The 20436-nt window shown below is 47.9% G+C and overlaps 1 protein-coding gene across 2 annotated transcripts in view; it reads left to right on the top strand.

Annotated features, from left to right (window-relative positions):
• The first annotated feature begins 2276 nt into the window (after positions 1 to 2276).
• Positions 2277 to 20436, top strand: part of LOC309370197 (cardiac-enriched FHL2-interacting protein) — a 31689-nt gene continuing 13529 nt past the window's right edge. For both annotated transcript variants that reach the window (XM_081911695.1, XM_081911694.1), the window contains exon 1: positions 2277 to 2612. The gene's annotated coding sequence lies outside the window, so the exon portion shown is untranslated. The remainder of the gene's footprint in view (positions 2613 to 20436) is intronic.

Here is a 20436-nt window from a genome sequence, read left to right as displayed (position 1 = left end):
TTTGATCTTCTTGCAGTCCATGGGACTCTCAAGAGTCTCCTCCAGCACCAGAATTCAAAAGCATCAATTCTTCGGCGATCAGCCTTCTTTATAGTCCAGCTCTCACTTCCATACATAACTACTGGGAAAAACATAGCTTTTACTATACAGACCTTTAATAATAAGAAGAAGAATAAATGTAGGTTGCATCAACAGACATAGCATCCAGAATGAGAGCAGTAATGATACAGCTCTATTGAGCAGAATACTGAAAGACTGGGACATGCCATACAGGGGTACCAACTTGAATAAAATATTGGTGGGGGACAGGTAAGCCCTAACATGCATAATCAATCACAAAGCATGGCACATGCCCATCAGCTTTGGCCCCCTCAATTGGGGTGGGGTGGGGGCTGAAGGGACCTTGGCCCCTTGGTGTTGTCTCCTATGTGGCCATAGAAGGGTGAAAAGGATGGTGAGGAGGACTGGAGATCAATCTATGACGAACAGTTGAAGTAGCTGAGTATATTTAGCCCATATAAGAGAACCAACATGACAGCCATCATCAAATATTTGAAGGACTGTCACATAGACAACAATGAAACAATTTTCTTTTCTGTCGCTCCAGAAGGTAGAACCAGGACCTAGAAAGGGGATTTTGGCTAAACTTTAGGAAGAACCTCTGGATGATAGGAGCTGCTTGAAAGTGAGACAAACTGCCTCAGAAAATGGTGAGCTCACCCTTATAAAAGTTTCAACAGAGGGTGTATGGCCAGCTATCAGGATTTCCTGCTTTCACACTGGGTTGGACTAAATGACTAAATTACCATTCCATGTCTAGGAGTTTTCCCAAGGAAATCCAGCCTGGGTAGGTGTTATATCTCAACTGAGTGTGGTTAATGTAACAATATTGTTTTCCTACACAACGTTAGGTAACTCCAGCCATGATTAGAGGTAGGGGATTGAATCGTAGAATTGTTGAGTTGGAAGGGACCCTGACAATCATCTAGTCCAACTACCTGCAGTGCAGGAATTCTACCCACAGCTGTCCCTGGGTGGGCTTGAACGCACTAACCCATTGAACCACAGGAGAGTCTGAGAGGCAGATGACATTCCAGACAATAATGACGGAAGGATTAAGGCATGTAACACTGTCTGTACTTGCTGCAGTCCTATTATTATTATTAATTATTATTATTCCCCACCCATCCGACTGGCTTCCAACATATATCAAAACATGATAAAACATTTTATATATTTTTTAACCCTTCCTTATTCAGGGCTGCCTTCTGATGACTCAGGGATTGGATAGCTCCATGCCCCCCAACATTTCTCTGAGGAAAATAGGGACGTCCTAGGGTGATACAAGGACACAGGTGGCGCTGTGGTCTAAACCACTGAGCCTAAGGCTTGCCAATCAGAAGGTCGGCGGTTCAAATCCCCGTGATGGGATGAGCTCCCATTACTCGGTCCCAGCTCCTGCCAACCTAGCAGTTCGAAAGCACGTCAAAGTGCAAGTAGATAAATAGGTACTACTCCAGCGGGAAGGTAAACAGCATTTCCGTGCCCTGCTCTGGTTTTGCCAGAAGCGGCTTAGTCATGCTGGCCACATGACCCAGAAAAACTGTCTGCGGACAAACGGCGGCTCCCTCGGCCTGTAAAGCGAGATGAGCGCCAGGGTCGTTTGCGACTGGACTTAACTGTCAGGGTTCCTTTACCTTTAAGGAAAAGCAGGACATTCCGGGACCCAATGAGAAACTGGGATGGTTTCTGTAAATGCTAACATATTCCCTAATTGCTTTGATCCCAGTTGGAAACAGCCCGTTTCCTATTTGCAAGAGCGAAGCCCGGCTTGCTGATGACATGCAACATCCACTCATTATCTAATATTTTACTGCAACCTTCAGAATGAAACTCAATGCTTGAGCGTCTTTCCTATTAAAGCCGCTCTTTCTATTGGCTTCCGAAGGACAGGCAGGGCTGTGTCTGGGAGAATGCAGCGTGCGATACATCTGTCCTGCCCTGATGATGAAATGGGCTATTTATGAAATGACACCACGAAGACAATCATGTACATAACTCATGGGCACATTTCTGGCTTATTATTTTTAATGATGACTTTCATGAAAACATTTGCGCCCGCCACCCGATGGCATGAAAATGCGGCGGTTTATGGTTTGAATCACCCTTGGGGGCTGGCCAATCGCAGAACATTATATTCTGTCACTCAGTTATCTTTGAAGCATTGCCAGCGGAGAAGCTGTGTGTAAAAATAGCCTGTGAGTGCCTGCTTGTTACTTGACACTGCGTGGCTATTCCAATACGTATGTTTGCTCTTCCCCAACCATGTTCTACACTCGGTTCCTCCTTGCCTAAGATATATTTAAGTATGTTTTACGGACTTTGATTTCTCGCTTCGTTTCACCTATTTGGGCGGATCTTGAGGGGAGTGGGAAAGACTTGGCTGCTTCCACTTCGAAAAACCACTGTTCTCATTCACACGAAAGGATATGACTTACAGGAAGTCTGAGGGGTAAGCGGACTACTTTGGAAATAAATGTGCTGGGAAGCTGGCTCAGCTGAAGACAGCACCGTGGCCCTCCGCCTGTGATCAAAACACTTGGATCTAGAAGGTAAGGTGCAAGGAACTGCATGGGTGTTGTGATGTGTGCTTTTGGCTGTGGGCTCAAGGGCAGCATGGAAGCACATCATGTGAAACCGATCAGATGCGAGACACGAAACAGTTTATTATTATCCCCCCCCCCCAAATCAGGCCAGATCTCTTGAGCTCAGCTGAAAAGCAGGGAAGTTGTCCCCCAGGTGAATAGATTTTTTTTTGCTCTGATTTATCCAAGCCAATGTTGCAATCAAATGTAAAGATATGAAGGCTACGATTCCATGCACATATGTGAGAGCAAGGGGCAGTAAGCTCTGTGGGACTTATTTCTGAGTAAACGTGATTGGGCTGTTCAAGTGTCACTACATATGAACCAAGGCTGCACAGCAAGGATTATCATGTTTAGGTTTATTTTCTAGCTGAAGATTTACTTTCATAAATCTCAGATGTATATTACACTGGGGTGTGGAGAATGCTGTTGGACACACAGTGTGACACAAACATTTGTCTAGACAGACATTGGTCTAATGTCAGTTAGATATTCTTATGTCAGTTAATTACCTATGAAGCGAGGATAGTATTACTGGGACTATTCAACGGTATTCCCTTTAATCTAGGAAACCTATCACCAACAGCTTGGACCTCTGAGGTCCAGATGCCAAGATTGGAGGTCACAAAAACTGTGTTTCACAGTGGCGTAGTATGGGTTGTCAGCACCCGGGGCAAGGCAAGTAATTTGCGCCCCCTAACCCGTGGATTTGCGCCCCCTAACCCCCAAATATTGCACCCGGTGCGGCCGGCCCCCCCTGCACCCCCCATGCTACGCCACTGGTGTTTCGTTATTCCGACTTGTAATATACAAGCAGATTATGGAAACCCCTGTCCTCTTGTATTCCTTAATGTGTCTTGCACTATAGAAATTATAATAACTAATAGTCTCACACAAAATGGTGTAGATATAGAGTTACTGTGATGAGCAAGAAAAACATTTCTGCTTCTCTGCCAGTGCAGCAAGATATAATACAAGCGGGTGGCAGTTGGAAACTCTTATTTTCTTATGGCAACGGCTTTGCTTGGGAATGGCAATAACAATGTTGCTTAGGGTCATTGTCCAAAATGGCCCTGAAAGGAAGACTAGATAGGAAGACTTGAGGCTAGGCCTGTCAGGCTCCTAGAAGCGCAGAACCTGAGAGACAGCGAGCATCGTGTGAGAGTTGTGCTTTGTAGGCCAGGGGCTTGAAGCTGCCGAGATGTGGACAACACTTGCTCTGTCACGGGACCAACATGTGGTCTGATGAGCAGGGGAGTGCAGTGATGGTAGAAGCACACAAGCCAAGCTGACAACAGTGTGCCCACTTGTTCCTATTACCTCGCCTTGAGACTTTAGTTCTTGTCCTAGAGACCCTGAGAAGGAGGCTAATGTTCGGAAGTCTCAAGTCAGCTAATGAGATCTGTTATCACATATCCACCAACATTTCCCTGATGAAAATAGGGACATCCCATTTCACCTATTAAAGGAGCTCCCGTTGCTCGGTCCCTGCTCCTGCCAACCTAGCAGTTCAAAAGGATGTCAAAGTGCAAGTAGATAAATAGGTACCGCTCTGGCGGGAAGGTAAACAGCGTTTCCGTGCGCTGCTCTGGTTTGCCTGAAGCGGCTTAGTCATGCTGGCCACATGACCCAGAAGCTGTACGCCAGCTCCCTTGGCCAATAAAGTGAGATGAGCACCGCAACCCCAGAGTCGGCCATGACTGGACCTGATGTTCAGGGGTCCCAGTGGCGTAGTGTGGGGGGTGCAGGACGGGCCGGGCGCACCGGGCGCAACATCTGGGGGTTAGGGTTAGGGGGTGCAAATCCACGGGTTAGGGGGCGCAAATCCATGGGTTAGGGGGCACAAATTACTTGCCTTGCCCCGGGTGCTGACAACCCACGCTACGCCACTGAGGGGTCCCTTTACCTTTACCTATTCCATAATAATAATTTTATGATTTATACTCCGTCCATCTGACTGGGGTAACCCAGCCACTCTGGGTGGCTTGCAGCATATATAAAAATATAATAAAACTTTTTAAAAAGCTTCCCACTACAGAGCTGCCTTCAGATGCCTTCTAAAGGTTGTATAGACTAGATGATCGTCAGGGTCCCTTCTAACTCCATACCTTCCAACATTTCTTTGTTGAAAATGGAGATGGCCTAAGGAAAAGAGGGACATTCCGGGATCAAATCAGAAACTGGGATGGCTTCTGTAAATCCGGGTCTGTCCCTGGAAAACAGGGACACTTGGAGAGTCTTCCTCAACCTTGGCCCTCCAGATGTTTTTGGCCTACAACTCCCATGATCCCTAGCTAGCAGGACCAGTGGTCAGGGATGATGGGAATTGCAGTCTCAAAACATCTGGAGGGCCAAGGTTGAGGAAGCCTGGTCTGCAGCAGCTGTACCCAGTGTGCTGGATTTGGGGCTAAGGGGAAGATTTGGTTTCAGGCATTTTCCCTCGACACCAAGAGCAGCATTTTTTTCCAGCCTTACAGCCATGATCCACTAAATAACTCTAGTCACAGGCACAGGTCAAATCTGTGTCCAGGGCAGCTGTTTACCAGCTCCATCTGGTACGTAGGCTGAGACCCTATCTGCCTGCGGACTGTCTTGCCAGAGTGGTGCATGCTCTGGTTATCTCCCGCTTGGACTACTGCAATGCACTCTACGTGGGGCTACCTTTGAAGGTGACTCGGAAATTACAACTAATCCAGAATGCGGCAGCTAGACTGGTGACTGGGAGCGGCCGCCGAGACCATATAACACCGGTCTTGAAAGACCTACATTGGCTCCCAGTATGTTTCCGAGCACAATTCAAAGTGCTGGTGCTGACCTTTAAAGCCCTAAACAGCCTCGGTCCAGTATACCTGAAGGAGCGTCTCCACCCCCATCATTCTGCCCGGACGCTGAGGTCCAGCGCCGAGGGCCTTCTGGCGGTTCCCTCATTGCGAGAAGCAAAGCTACAGGGAACCAGGCAGAGGGCCTTCTCGGTAGTGGCGCCCGCCCTGTGGAACGCCCTTCCAGCAGATGTCAAAGCGATAAACAACTACCTGACATTCAGAAGACATCTTAAGGCAGCCCTGTTCAGGGAAGTTTTTAACGTGTGATATTTTATTGTATTTTTGGTTTTTATGGAAGCCGCCCAGAGTGGCTGGGGAGGCCCAGCCAGATGGGCGGGGTATAAATAATAAATTATTATTATTATTATTATTAGTCGGTCCTTGGTATTCTATGCAACTTCTTCCTTCTTCCAGCACCCTTGCTCCATGGCCACCAAAGCAAGCTCAAGCCTCCATCTCTGGCGGGGGCCATAGGAACCAGCTCCTAGGGGGCTGAGGTCCCTTCACACACCCCTAAAATATTTGAGGGAAGCTATTTCCCCAAGGTTGATGGGCATTGCCATTCAAATGGTGTGGGTGCACTGTGTCATGTGACACCTGCCCCTCCCACATTTTCTTCAACTTGGCTCTCCTGAGAGGGGCTGATTTAGGCTGTTGTCATTGCCACCACCTCTAGGGCGCCCAGGTTGAAAAAGAGGGCTTAACATTTCTGTAAAAGAGGTATTTACAGCAAACCCTCCAAATGTTCTGGATTTCCAGAAGCCGGCCCGGTTTCTGATTTGATCCTGGAATGTACTGCTTTTCCATAGGGCATCCCTATTTTCATCAGAGAAAAGTTGGAGGGTATGCAGTTATGTGACCCCCCCGAGCCAAGTAAATATACAACCTTTAGAAGACATCTGAAGGTAGCCCTGTATAGGGAAGTTTTTTAAATGTTTAATGTTTTGTTACGTTTTATATATGTTGCAAACCACCCAGAGTAGCTGGGGGAACCCAGTCAGATGGGTGGGTTATAAATAATAAGGTTATCATTAATATTATTGTAGAATAGGACATCCCTAGTTTCATCGGAGAAATGTAGGAGGGTATGAGCTTGTCTGCTACACAACTATTAAAGAGCCTTCTCTTTTTCAACTAGCAGCTTTTAATCGTGACTCCAGCAACAACAGAAAGCCCAGCATGCTTCAAAACCGTACTGTGTCAAACCCACTACTACTGCTGCCCCCTCAAAATGTGACCAGTTTGGGTCTAATAACTGGTCTGGAGGTACCAGTGCTCAGCCCAGAAGATGGAAGGAGTCCTAAGGGCACAGATTTTGCGTGCAAAAAGTATCAGGCTCAATCCTGGTGGGGAAGGGGGACTCTCCTGCTAGCGGCCTTGACAACAGAGACTAGTCAGGCTTCTCAAAAAGCCTGACAAACAATTGAAGAAAATAATCATCTCCTCTTCGGCCTGGGCTCCCATGAACACACACAGTTAAATTTAACCTCATAAACCCTTCTGTGTGACTTATCACCAGGGACATTCAAGATGTGTATTCATATTAGGCAAAAAGCCTGACCTCCCTCCCTCCCTGGCAAAATATTTGCCCGCCAGCTTACCCAAGCTGAAGGTTATGGCAGTGACTGACCCAAGGAATCGCTGAATTCTTGGAGCAGGAGCCAAAACCTGGGAAACCAAACACCATGTTATGTCTCCCTATCTGCTGCCTCGAGCTGCTAAGCGTCATGTACATTCTGCTTTGATTATGTCTGCTTTGGCGATAACTGGAGCTCAGCTGAAAGTTCCTGAGAACCATGTGGGACCAAGAAAATGGAGAGATGAGGTTGGAAAAGCCTGGCATGCAACCAAGCATGGTCAGATTAGCAGTTTCGGGCAGGGCATGACCTCAGATTAATCTGCTCCTCTTACAACTTTGCTCCCTCACTGTGCCTCGAGACTTGTTGTTTAGTCGTTTAGTCATGTCCGACTCTTCGTGACCCCATGGACCAGAACATGCCAGGCCCTCCTGTCTTCCACTGCCTCCTGCAGTTTGGTCAAACTCATGCTGGTAGCTTCGAGAACACTGTCCAACCATCTCGTCCTCTGTCATCCCCTTCTCCTTGTGCCCTCCATCTTTCCCAACATCAGGGTCTTTTCCAGGGAGTCTTCTCTTCTCATGAGGTGGCCAAAGCGTTGGAGCCTCAGCTTCAGGATCTGTCCTTCCAGTGAGCACTCAGGGCTGATTTCCTTCAGAATGGAGAGGTTTGATCTTCTTGCAGTCCATGGGACTCTCAAGAGTCTCCTCCAGCACCATAATGGTCCAGCTCTCACTTCCATACATCACTACTGGGAAAACCATAGCTTGTGCCTTTGTGTGTATGATGGGTTTCATCAGACCTAGTCCGACATTATACCCAGCGGCAGATCAAGCCGATCAGGCACCTGGGGTGCCATGCGTGCCCTGCACCCAGGGGCGGGGCCAGCCGCCCGCGGGGCGCAGCGAGCCAGGGCAGGATGCTCCACGGGGCCTCTGGAGTCTGCCTGCCTCCTCCCATTCTGCTGCCCTACAGCTGAGGGGGAGGCAGTGGGCAGACCGTTTTGGGCAGCGCGGAGCCTGCGGGCACCCAAGCCACCGTGTCACTCCCAGGAGAGACGCGTAGCTTGGGCATGCTGCAGGCCCTGCGGTGAGTGCTGCCCGGCATTTTATTACCCCCCCTTGGTGGTGACACCCCCCTTCCTCCACCCCTGATTACAGTGGTACCTCGGGTTAAGAACTTAATTCATTCCAGAGGTCCGTTCTTAACCTGAAACTGTTCTTAACCTGAGACACCACTTTAGCTAATGGGGCCTCCTGCTGCCGTCGCGCCGCCGCCACACAATTTCTGTTCTCATCCTGAAGCAAAGTTCTTAACCCGAGGTACTATTTCTGGGTTAGCGGAGTCTGTAACCTGAAGTGTCTGTAACCCGAGGTACCACTGTATACCAAGGTAGTACAAACACATGCTTGGGCCCCCCAATGGACTGTAAATACAGTGGTACCTCAGGTTAACAACTTAATTCATTCTGGAGGTGCATTCTTAATCTGAAACTGTTCTTAAGATGAGGTACCACTTTAGCTAATGGGGCCTCCCGCTGCCGTCCCGCGATTTCTGTTCTCATCCTGAAGCAAAGTTCTTAACCTGAGGTACTATTTCTGGGTTAGTGGAGTCTGTAACCTGAAGTGTTTGTAACCCGAGGTATCACTGTACAGTAAACAATGACTTTGACTGCGATCCTACCCTCACCTATCTGGGAGTAAGCCCCGCTGGATTCAATAGGACTTCTGAATAGCACACATTGCCTGTACGGTTTGATATGTTAGATGTAAAGGATTGGGTTTGGCTAATACAAGGGCAAACTGAGCATGTAGGGAAAAGGGCTGGCTTCTATGTGCAATGAACAAAAAGAGCTGAACACGGTAAGGAAAAAACCTGGGGCTTTTGACAGCTGCTGTATATGTAAGTTTGGCCCTCAGAGAACTTAAAAAACTATTTTACTTTATTTTAACATATTTCCTAACCCTTTTCATTTAAGAATCGCAAAGTGGTAAGCAGCACAATGTGAAAAAAACCACAATAAAAACAACACCTATATAATCACAATTGTAAAAACAGAAAATCCAAATCCAACAGGTTTTAATTGCTAGCAACGTTTAGGGAGAATAAATGAATTTTCAACATGCAACACAATATAATCAATGGAGGCCGCCTGCCATAACTCAGAGGGGAGATAGCTCAATAGAGAGGGTGCTGCGACAGAAAAGTCCCCCTTCCCCTGCTTACTACAGGAGGATTTTCTTCTCCCCCTGATGGCAGAACCAGGGGGAGGAAGCTTCATGAGCTGACCCCAATGACCAGGCCAAATGATATGGAGGAAGGCAAAACTGGCTGGTCCCAAATTGTGTAGGGCTTTGTAAGTCAGCACAGAAACCTTGTTTGTTGTTTAGTCATTTAGTCGTGTCCGACTCTTCGTGACCCCATGGACCAGAGCACGCCAGGCACTCCTGTCTTCCACTGCCTCCTGCAGTTTGGTCAAACTCATGCTGGTAGCTTCAACAACACTGTCCAACCATCTCGTCCTCTGTCGTCCCCTTCTCCTTATGCCCTCCATCTTCCCCAACATCAGGGTCTTTTCAAGGGAGTCTTCTCTTCTTATGAGGTGGCCAAAGTACTGGAGCCTCAGCTTCAGGATCTGTCCTTCCAGTGAGCACTCTGGGCTGATTTCCTTCAGAATGGAGAGGTTTGATCTTCTTGCAGTCCATGGGACTCTCAGGAGTCTCCTCCAGCACCATAATTCAAAAGCATCAATTCTTCAGCAATCAGCCTTCTTTATGGTCCACCTCCCTAACACAGCACACCAGTAGAATACCACCTTCACCACATACATCCGGACTTTCCCGGACATAGCGAAAGGTGACAGCAAAGGTTGCAAGGTTTTTATCTGGGGCAATTAGAATAAGACCCACTATTTGACTATTGATTCAGAACCCTGAAATGTATTTTATACCATTGACTTTTTATTTCTATTCTTTGTATATCGTATTGTTGTTTTATTGCAATGGCCGATGGCTGACACAAATTAAGTTTCATTCATTCATTCCCACACGTAGCCAGGATTGGGCCCTCAGGAACAGTATCTGGGCAGAAATTGCTTAAATGTCTGGGAAAATCTGGATTTATGTCAAACCATGTCGGAAGTGTAGATTTTGACGAATTTCCTTAAAAATAGCTCAAAAACTTGATTATTATCATTATTTAGATTTTGGAAAAAGGAAAAAAAAAGGTCAACGACTTTGTGCAAAACTAAAAAAAGCCAGGTCCCAGATTTTCTTGGCTCAATGGCCAATCTTGCCATGGGTCTCTCCCACTTCCTATTGCTGCATTACAGAAATCCCTCTCCTCTCTCCCATTTCTTTCAGCCACCTTCATTGGGGGGAGGGCTTTCCCCACTCAGCCTCCCCGCCAGTTTCTCTCCCCAAAGGCAACACGGCTTTTCATGTGAGATTTCTTCTCTACCTTTCCTTTCATAAACTTCCAGCCTCAGCGGTGCCAACTTGAATAAAATATTGGGGGGCGGTGCACGCAGGTAAGCCCCACACTGCATAATCCATTGCATGCTACGGTGTGCACACACCATTTGAATGATGTGCCCATCAACTTTGTGGGGCCCTGGGCACCTCAAATTTTTTATGGGAGGTGGGGTAAAGGGATCTTGGCCCCAGGAGTTGGCTCCTTTATCCAGCCCGCAGCTTTTTTATCCTTGGGAGAAGGATAAACTGAGCAACAGCCAGAGCAGGGCTGTCTTACCCATAGGTGCTAGGAGTGCAGGGCACCCAGGCACCAGGCTCTCAGGGGTGCCAGGCTGTGATGGCCTGGGATTCAGACTCGGAGGCTGAACCTGAGGAATCCCAGCCTGAACAGGAGTCCCCGCCTCCAGAACCAGCTGAGCCGGGGCTGGGGCTTGAGCCTGAAGGGTCCCCACCTGTGCTGGATCCTCAGGTGCAGGCACCAGCTGAGTCTACTCTGGCTCCTGAGGTGATGGAGGACCCATTGCCTTCAGGTGCTCCACTCTCAGCCCCGTCAGGGGAAGCTGAGGTTGCCTCTGGGTCCGGTAATCCTCCAGCCTCTCCTGAGCTACAGAGGCTCAGGGCAGAGAGGGAACTAAGTTCCCGCAGCAGGAATGCTCGCCTCCAGGCCAGGAGAGGCGAGTCACCTGTGGACCGGGGCCACCCTATGCCTCGGGGCAGATAAAAGCCAGCCAGCCCCAGTCCCAGGTTGCGGGAGCAACATTGTTGGTAGCCTGTTCCTGCCTGCACCCTGTCCTGCTCTCCTGCCAGAGTTCCTGACCTCACCTGACTCCCTGCCTTGGACCCTGCTTCAGCTTTGACGGGCAGCCTCCATACTGCACCCTTGACCTTGGACAGGACTCAGACCTTGCTGCACGGTTAATCCTCGGGACCGACACACAGACCAAGAGTCTGGGGCCCAAGAGTTGAGTCCAGGAAAGAGCCTGCCCATTGGTCGGAGCGCCGTGACGGGCTCTTCTGCTGTGGGCGGCTCTGTGCCATGAGTTCAGGGGCGACCAAGCCAGTGAGACGCTGAGGCGACCGACTGGTTCCGCCCTCCTGCGCACCTGGAACTGGGCAGCTGGGGGGGGGGAGCCTGCTGGGCAGATCTTTGTACCCCGGCACCACATATGCTTAAGATAACCCTGATCTAGAATCCATGCTCATACCTTCCAACATTTCTCTGATGAAAAGAGGGGTGTCCTATTCCATTAATAATAATAATAATAATTATTATTATTATTATTATTATTATTATTATTATTTATTATACTACAGTGGTACCTCGGGTTAAGTACTTAATTCGTTCCGGAGGTCTGTTCTTAACCTGAAACTGTTCTTAACCTGAAGCACCACTTTAGCTAATGGGGCCTCCTGCTGCTGCCACGCCGCTGGAGCACGATTTCTGTTCTCATCCTGAAGCAAAGTTCTTAACCCGAGGTAATATTTCTGGGTTAGCGGAGTCTGTAACCTGAACCGTATGTAACCTGAAGCGTATGTAACCCGAGATACCACTGTACTCTGGGCAGCTTCCAACATACATAAAAACACAATAAAACAATAAACATTAAAAAAACTGCTTTCAGGTGTCTTCTAAAGATTGCAGAGTTATTCATCCCCTTGGCTCAGGGGTTGGAGAACTCCGTACCCTCCAACATTTTTCTGAAGAAAATAGGGACGTTCTAAGGAAAAGTGGGACATTCTGGGATCTAATCAGAAACTGCAACAGCTTCTGTAAATCCAGGACTGTCCCTGGAAAATAGGGACACTGGGAGGGGTTGCATGCTTTATGCCTGGGTAGAACGCAAGTTTGCAAACTTCCACGTTCCCAACACCAAGCTACGCTTACAAAGGAAAACAACAACTTGTGGGGCTGCTGGCTTCTCCATAAGAAGTCAGCCCACTTCCTCCTTGCCTCCTTTTTCCGTTCCAGCCAATGGAAGCAAAGGCAACTGACAAGCGACGGCAATAAAGGAGAGCCCTTATGCCCCTGTTACGACCTATGAACGGAAGGGGCAGGACCTCTCTGTCCCTCCTTCTTAATTGCTTGTCAATCACAGCTGCAGGCCCCCCCTTTTTTTGCTCCCCTTGGCCAGAACTGCGGAATGACTGTGGAAAGGAGCGGAATTATTTGTGGCAGCAGCAGGTGCACAGATTGAACCGAAAGGAGTCAGCTTGAGCAGTGGCAGGTTACTTTTAATTATAAATAAAGCTTTGCAGATAGCAGTTCATTTGAAGCCGGGCTTGGCGGTGGGCCTGGAACCGGTTCTGAATGTCAGGCCTCAGCCTTGGTTGAAACAGTAATTAAGGAGGGCGCACTGAGTATGTGCCGAAATTCGTCTCTCACCGCTCAGTAACCACCACTTTCCTGCACGTGAATATGGCATTGATTTGCAGACATGCCTTCTGGACAGACTAGTGTGAGAAAAGTTGTGTGAGAATAAGGGTGTTGCAGGGATGTTCCAGTATGTCTACTGCAGGGGTTGGCAACCTAAGGCCCATGGGCCACAAACAGCCCATGGGGGTCATTTCACCGACCCATGGACCCTGCCTCCTGCTTGGTCGACTCCCATGCACTGCGCTAAACCGGAGTGGAGCAGAGTGGGGACTGCCTTCAGCTATGCTAGTTGGTGCTGCGCTCCCCGGGCTTCAGGCTTCAGGCTGCTATCCGCAAGCCTTTGGAGCATGGCGGGAACTCCTGCTGCGCTCTGAAGGCATGCGGATAGCTGCCTGAAGTCTGGAGAGTGAGAGGGGTCAGTGCGCACCAACCCGCTCGCTCTCCAGGCTTCAGCGAAAGCAACGCGAAGCCTCTGGAGCATGGAGGAAGCGCTCTCTCTGCGCTTCGGAGGCTTCCCGTTGCTATCGCTGAAGCCAAGGAGCCTGCATTTGCTCCATAGGACGCACAGACATTTCCCCTTCATTTTTGGAGGTATAGAGCGAAAAATACGGTAGTGTTTGCGCATGTGTGCGCGCGCACACACTCCGGCCAACTGCGGCATCTGCAAGACCATGAACCGGTCCAAGCCACAAGATCTTTCCCGACCCCTGGTCTACTGTGTTGAGTACGTAAGAGATGGTACACTACACAATTAGTCCAAAGCAACCCAACCCCCTTCTCAAAGCACCATAAAAATGTGTTTAAAAAGAGGCAAAATGATGCACCCTTTTAACCATTCTTTCCTCATGCTTAACATACCCTCCAACATTTCTCCAATTATAATAGGGACATCCTATTCCATAATAATATTTTTATGATTTACACCCCACCCATCTGTCTGGGGTGCCCCAACCACTCTGGGTGGCTTGCAACATATATAAAAACATAATAAAACATTTTTTTAAAAAACTTCCCTATACAGGGCTGCCTTCAGATGTCTTCTAAAGGTTGTATAGTTACTTATCTCCTTGGCTCGGGGGTTGCATAACTCCATACCCTCCAATATTTATCTGATGACAATAGGGACGTCCTAAGGAAAAGTGGGGCATTCTGGGATTAAATCAGAAACTGGGATAGCTTCTGTAAATCTGAGACTGTTTCTGAAAAATAGGGACAATTGGAGGATATGCTATGCTGTGGTTTTAGATACGAGTGGCCACTGTATTAAGGGTAGAGCTTATGTCTTACCCATGGCAAATATTCTTTTCAGACCTCCTCAGAATCAGAGGCCTCTGGATTCCAAGGTATTCTGGGGCTCTGGGACTTGGAGTCCACTTTGGGGTGTTGGAATGGCTTCTAAGTTTTTGAAACCTCCCCCCAGCTGTTCATGAATGGGCAATGCCAGGCAGAGAGAGGCGTGAGGAGGCAGGCAGACGGGGCCGCGAATGCAATTCTGTGACTGACAGCTGTAGCATCTAAGTCAAGGAAAGACTTTACCAGCACTGCCTTTTCACTTCTGATTTCAGTGCTGGCAGCAGCCACAAGATCCATCTGGTCAACCTGCACTCAAAATTTATTGGAATTGAGGGGAAATGTCATTGAAATTATTGTGGATGGGGTGTGTGGTTTTTGTTGCGGTCTGCTTACTTACAAAGTGGCCAAGGGGTGTTTGTGAGTTTCCTTCATATTATTCTGCAAATTATCTCTGAACTCAGCAGCCTTCTTGGGTGCCTGTACTTAAAGGTAAAGGTAAAGGGACCCCTGACCATTAGGTCCAGTCGTGACCGACTCTGGGGTTGTGGTGCTCATCTCACTTTATTGGCCGAGGAAGCCGGCGTACAGCTTCTGGGTCATGTGGCCAGCATGACTAAGCCGCTTCTGGCAAACCAGAGCAGCGCGTGGAAACGCCGTTTACCTTCCCACCGGAGGGGTACCTATTTATCTACTTGCACTTAGACGTGCTTTCGAACTGCTAGGTTGGCAGGAGCAGGAACCGAGCAATGGGAGCTCACCCCGTTGTGGGGATTCGAACTGCCGACCTTCTGATTAGCAAGTCCTAGGCTCTGTTGTTTAACCCACAGCGCCACCTGCGTCCCTCTATTATGCCCTCAGCTGGGCTTTCCTGTAAGTGCAGAAGCTAGGGGTGCTGTCTGGTCTGTATCAGGCTACAGCTTGTTTTTGTTTTTAAGAAGAAGAAGAAGAAGAAGAAGAGTTTGGATTTGATATCCCGCCTTTCACTCCATTTAAGGAGTCTCAAAGCGGCTAACATTCTCCTTTCCCTTCCTCCCCCACAACAAACACTCTGTGAGGTGAGTGGGGCTGAGAGACTTCAAAGAAGCATGACTGGCCCAAGGTCACCCAGCAGCTGCATGTGGAGGAGCGGAGACGCGAACCCGGTTCCCCAGATTACGAGACTACCACTCTTAACCACTACACCACACTGGTGTATTCTTCTTACTTGTAAAGAAATCAGTGCAGAAATGTAAAAGGAAGCACTTCCCTTAAAAACAAAGTCAGCCTCCCACACTTCCGTAACAACCAGGGGAATAAATCATGACTTTTTTAAAAAAAATCAGGAAGTTCAGGCACCTGGGGAGGCTGCTGTGTGTTGAAGAAATGTCTAATGAGAAGAAAAATGCATATACCAACCTTGCCCCCCTGAAATGATAAAGTAGGCTCAACCCTGAAACCAACCAATTTTAGAAAGAAATTCCAACGCGCCCTGTGAAAAAAGCAGGTCTCTTTTGCCGGTGAATAAAATTTGTGGCAAATTGGAGGGCAGGTTTTGCCGCAGCGGCAGCTTGCCAAATTCCAGCAAGCTGGATATTTTCATACATGGATGAATACATCCCTAAAATGGCACCACTTGCGAATCTCTATTGAGAAAGGTGGATTCTGCAAATAAGTGAAATGGAAGGGGATGACAGCCTTCTTGCCCGATAGGGTGTCTGCATGACAAATAGCAGTGCAGCAGGTGCTGTTTACCCTCCTCGCTCTGTCCTCATGCTGGGTTTGGCTTCACTGATACATAACAGACACCCGACAGCTTGTAATGCTACAGCAGCCTATTGTTGACAGTGATTGACAACTGGTGGCTGGCCAGCTCTAGAAGCACTTGGCAGAAGTGGATTATCAAGAACCATTTTAACCTGGGTTGAGGCCTGATTTTCGCCTTGGTTGCTATGACGGATAACTTGTTTTGGGAAAGGAATAGCGTGAAATAGGTTTGCATCGATTCTCCTTAATCTCCCAGCAGTCTTTGATACCACCCACCGTTGTGGTTTGCCAGATTGACTTTGTGGGTTGGGAGATGGAGGCCTGGTGATAAGGCGAGTCCACTCTGACCTTGTGCGTTATGTACTGACGTTCTCACCCTAGGCCAGCAGGGGGATATAGTGGTACCTCGGGTTAAGTACTTAATTCGTTCCGGAGGTCCGTACTTAACCTGAAACTGTTCTTAACCTGAAGCACCACTTTGGCTAATGGGGCCTCCTGCTGCCGCTGTGCCGCCGGAGCCCGATTTCTGTTCTCAACCTGAAGCAACGTTCTTAACCTGAAGCACTATTTCTGGGCTAGCAGAGTCTGTAACCTGAAGCATATGTAACCCAAGGTACCAGTGTACTGTAGATAGTTTTCACCCAGGTCCACATATGCAAATAAGGGATTGAAAGTGACGTTCAGTGATTGGATAGTTACATAAAGTGTTACAGTTGCATTGTAGTGGAGCTCTATATAAGCAGGCTGGCTGAACCCTTCAGTTCAGTTCTGTTCTGGCCTGTGAATAAACAAGAGCTGTTTGAAGAATTGCTAAATCGTCTGACCCACAACTTAACATTTTGGGGTATGTTTCAGAAAATTTCATTCGGGGACTTCAACTCAGGCCCCTAGCAGATGTGGTGCGGGCTCGGTTCCCACACAGTTCTGCTCCTTGCACTTTTCAACATCTGTATAAAGCCATGGTGGGGGTTTGTCAGCAAGGAATTGGGAACAAAGTACACTGTTGACACTCATTGTCTTCATAGGTACATAGGAGAGAGAAAATAAAATTTTAGAACCAGAAGCGATTGGTCTCTCAAAACTGATTCTGAGAAGAGAAAAGAACAAGATGGGTGTATTTGTTGTTCTTTTATGGCAGAAGAAACCAAGGGTAAGGAACTTATGGCTTCCAGATACTGCGTGGACAGGCGGAGTCCCCCAAACCCTGGGCGGCCCCGTGTGGAATAATGACTCAAGACAACGTGCTATGGGATTAAAATAGGCCACAACTTTATTATGTTTCAGGTGTAGGTACACCTTAGCTCAGTCATTGGGCGTTATCCCTCCCAGTCCCCCGCTGGGGATCTGGGGAACATCAGGGTTATCGGGGGGGGGCTGGCTCTGAAGAACATATGTTCAAGCACAGAGCCCCCCCCCCCCCCCTGGTTACGCCGCCGTCACAGGGGAGAGCAATGACAACCTCTAGGCGTACGGCCAATGCTTGCCCTCAAAACAACCCCTTCAATGGGGAACCCTGGTATCACTGCTGCAAAGAAAAGGGGGGGCGTGGGTCACTGCTACACACCCACCCCCATTTTGCGAAGATAGACTAAAGGATTCTGCCCAAGGCCTGATACCGCCAAAGTTGTGACGTTTTGCTACGGGAAAGGCAAACCTGCCAATGCAGGGAAATTCCTTTCTGCCCTTCAACAACGACCCTGACGTATCAGCACCCACGTACCTGTGGAGAAAAGGTGAACCTGCAAAATAAGACTTAACTGAGGGTGGGTAGGATGGGAGAAGCTCGAGCCAACTGACGATTCCCAGGTAAAATCCTCCCCCTATTGTGTGGGCAGGGCGGTCCCTCCCTCTACCTGGCCTGATCACCTTGGCAACGCCACCCCAGGCGGGATTGGGCAACTGGCTGAGGTAGGCGGAGACCTCCAGGTATCCCACCTGGGGAAGGCGAAGCCAAACCTGTGCTAATGGGAACCGCATAGGGTCCCAGGGGGCTGCACGTGGCCACGCAAAGTGACCCCCCGTTTAATGTGGGGAGCGGTCATTATTTGATTCCAACATCTTGAGAAATCTGCACTGGCCTCCTATGAGCCATAGCTGTCAACATTTCCCTTTTTTTTAAGGGAAATTCCCTTATTCCAAATAGGATTTCTCACAAGAAAAGGGAAAAGTTGACAGCTATGCTATGAGCTCCCAAGCCAAGCTCAAGTTTGTGTTGAGCCCAGGACACCTATTCATTTCAAAAAGAAGCGGGGTTTTTTTAAAAGTATATTAATATACTGTCCAAATAAGTAAATGTGATATATACAGAAGAGTAATTATCCTTATGGCTTCTGGTTCAGATAGATTAAATGCAGAATTTTATGAAAACCTTTTCAAATGAGTTATTCACCTCCTTTGTTTCAACTGTTTAATTATTGCTGTTTAACTTCTAATTTCCCTAGTAAGACATGGAATGAGATGGGTACAATATTAATACATTAAAAAAGATAAAGATCTTAATTTAACTATGTTGTTTGGTTCCATTTTATTATTGAGTCAAGGTTATAAAATATATATAGTAATCTATGCTAGCAGACAGAATAACAGAGCAATCCTACTACAGAAAGCCGGTGCAAATTATGCTGGTGTAATTCACCCCTATTCCAAACGCGATTTAGAATAAGGTTACCAGACGTCCCCGTTTCCTGGGGACAGTCCCTGGACTCCCTGGAAAAGACCCTGGTGTTGGGAAAGATGGAGGGCACAAGGAGAGGGGGACGAGATGGTTGGACAGTGTTCTCGAAGCTACCAGCATGAGTTTGACCAAACTGCGGGAGGCAGTGGAAGACAGGAGTGCCTGGCGTGCTCTGGTCCATGGGGTCACAAAGAGTCGGACACAACGAAACGACTAAACAACAACAACAACATGACTTTTTAAGCAGCACCGCCCTCCTCTTGCGTCGCCATTGGCAGAAGCTGGCGCTCCATCAGAGCAAACTCCTCTTATTATTGGCTAGCACTACAGCAGGTAGTCTTTAGTCACGGCCACTCAAAACTTCACTGCTGGAGGGTATGAAAGGTGTCAATCTCCCCTTTCCCCACCGTGCCCCTTTTCGGAGACTTACACCGGTACAAGTTAATGCCGGATTAAGTTCTACTGGCTGAGTCCCAGCTAAGCTAGGATCTGGGACTTACGCTGGCATGGCCCCAGCTGAGAGCCCAAGATCTGCCAAATCCAAACTCTCTCTTTGCAGTGGATCTTGGGTTCAAGTTGTTCTGTAAATTACAGTGCAACTTTACCTACCTGAGGGGCAGCTGGTGTGCGTGCCCAAATGTCCGTGTGCGAGTGAGTGTAAGAGCTGGAGTATTCTTATTTTTGTTATCTCATTGTGGTCAACGGGAGGATATTAAATATGCCAGCTCTAGGGCTGCTGTAGTTTTAGAGCCTTTGGGAGTGTGTGTCAAAAGGACATGGGGTCCTGTGGATTCATAGCTTTCCCCATCATAGTCTTAACACCAACAGAAGCCCACTGGCAAAATGGCACCGGGGAGGTCTCCAGCAGTGAGCTTCTCTCTCAGCTGGCAGAGACCCCTCAGTATTTAATTGCTTCATTAATCCCAAAATGTGAAGGGAAGGGTCAATTGGGGCTTATCAGTAGGATTACAATGGCTGAGTGCATGAAAATAATCTTAATGTATGTAAGATCCAAAAAGAGCCGACCATTATTTTATTTTATTTTTTGCTCCTCGAGGCAAAGAAAATATTTGGAAGAAATAAAGGTATAAAATATAAATTTAATTAGGGGAAATTATGGGGAAGCATTTCATGATAAATCTATAGCAAACCTAACACGTTTTCCATCTATTTTCAGCATGGGACAAAAGGATGGCCAATTATGCTTGCTATGTTCATAGAGCCGTTGGCTCCCCACCCACCTGCCCCCGGCCCAAGAAGACAAAATTAAAGAATCACAAGTTTTGTTTTAAAGAAACACCCTCAACATCAGCTCAACTAACATGTGGGGGTTGGTGTTCATGGTGACAGAATATTGAGGTTCCGACAAAATATTAAAATACAATAATGCATCAAACATTAAAAGCTTCCCTAAACAGGGCTGCCTTCAGGTGTCTTCTAAAAGTCTGGTAGTTGTTTATCGCTTTGACATCTGATGGGAGGGAGTTCCACAGGGCGGGCGCCACTACCGAGAAGGCCCTCTGCCTGGTTCCCTGTAACCTCATTTCTTGCAATGAGGGAACCACCAGAAGGCCCTCGGCACTGGACCTCAGTGTCCCGGCAGAATTATGGGGGGTGGAGACGCTCCTTCAGGTATACTGGACCAAGGCTGTTTGTTTTCCTTTCTTTTAAATATATTTTTAATTATATTTTACATAACAAATTTAAATTCAAACACACCATTCACCTCTTCATTTAGGATTCTCTGAATCCTTCGACTTCCCTCTGCCCTACCATGGCTACCATTATCTATCTTTTTCCCCCCTCAACTGCTTATCTTATGTTCTCTAATAGTC

This window comes from Podarcis melisellensis (assembly GCF_964234715.1).
Source record: "Podarcis melisellensis genome assembly, chromosome: 5".
Classification (NCBI taxonomy): Eukaryota; Metazoa; Chordata; class Lepidosauria; order Squamata; family Lacertidae; genus Podarcis; species Podarcis melisellensis.
The sequence above is the reverse complement of the archived record's forward strand: the minus strand, read 5'-3'. Positions and strand labels throughout refer to the sequence as shown.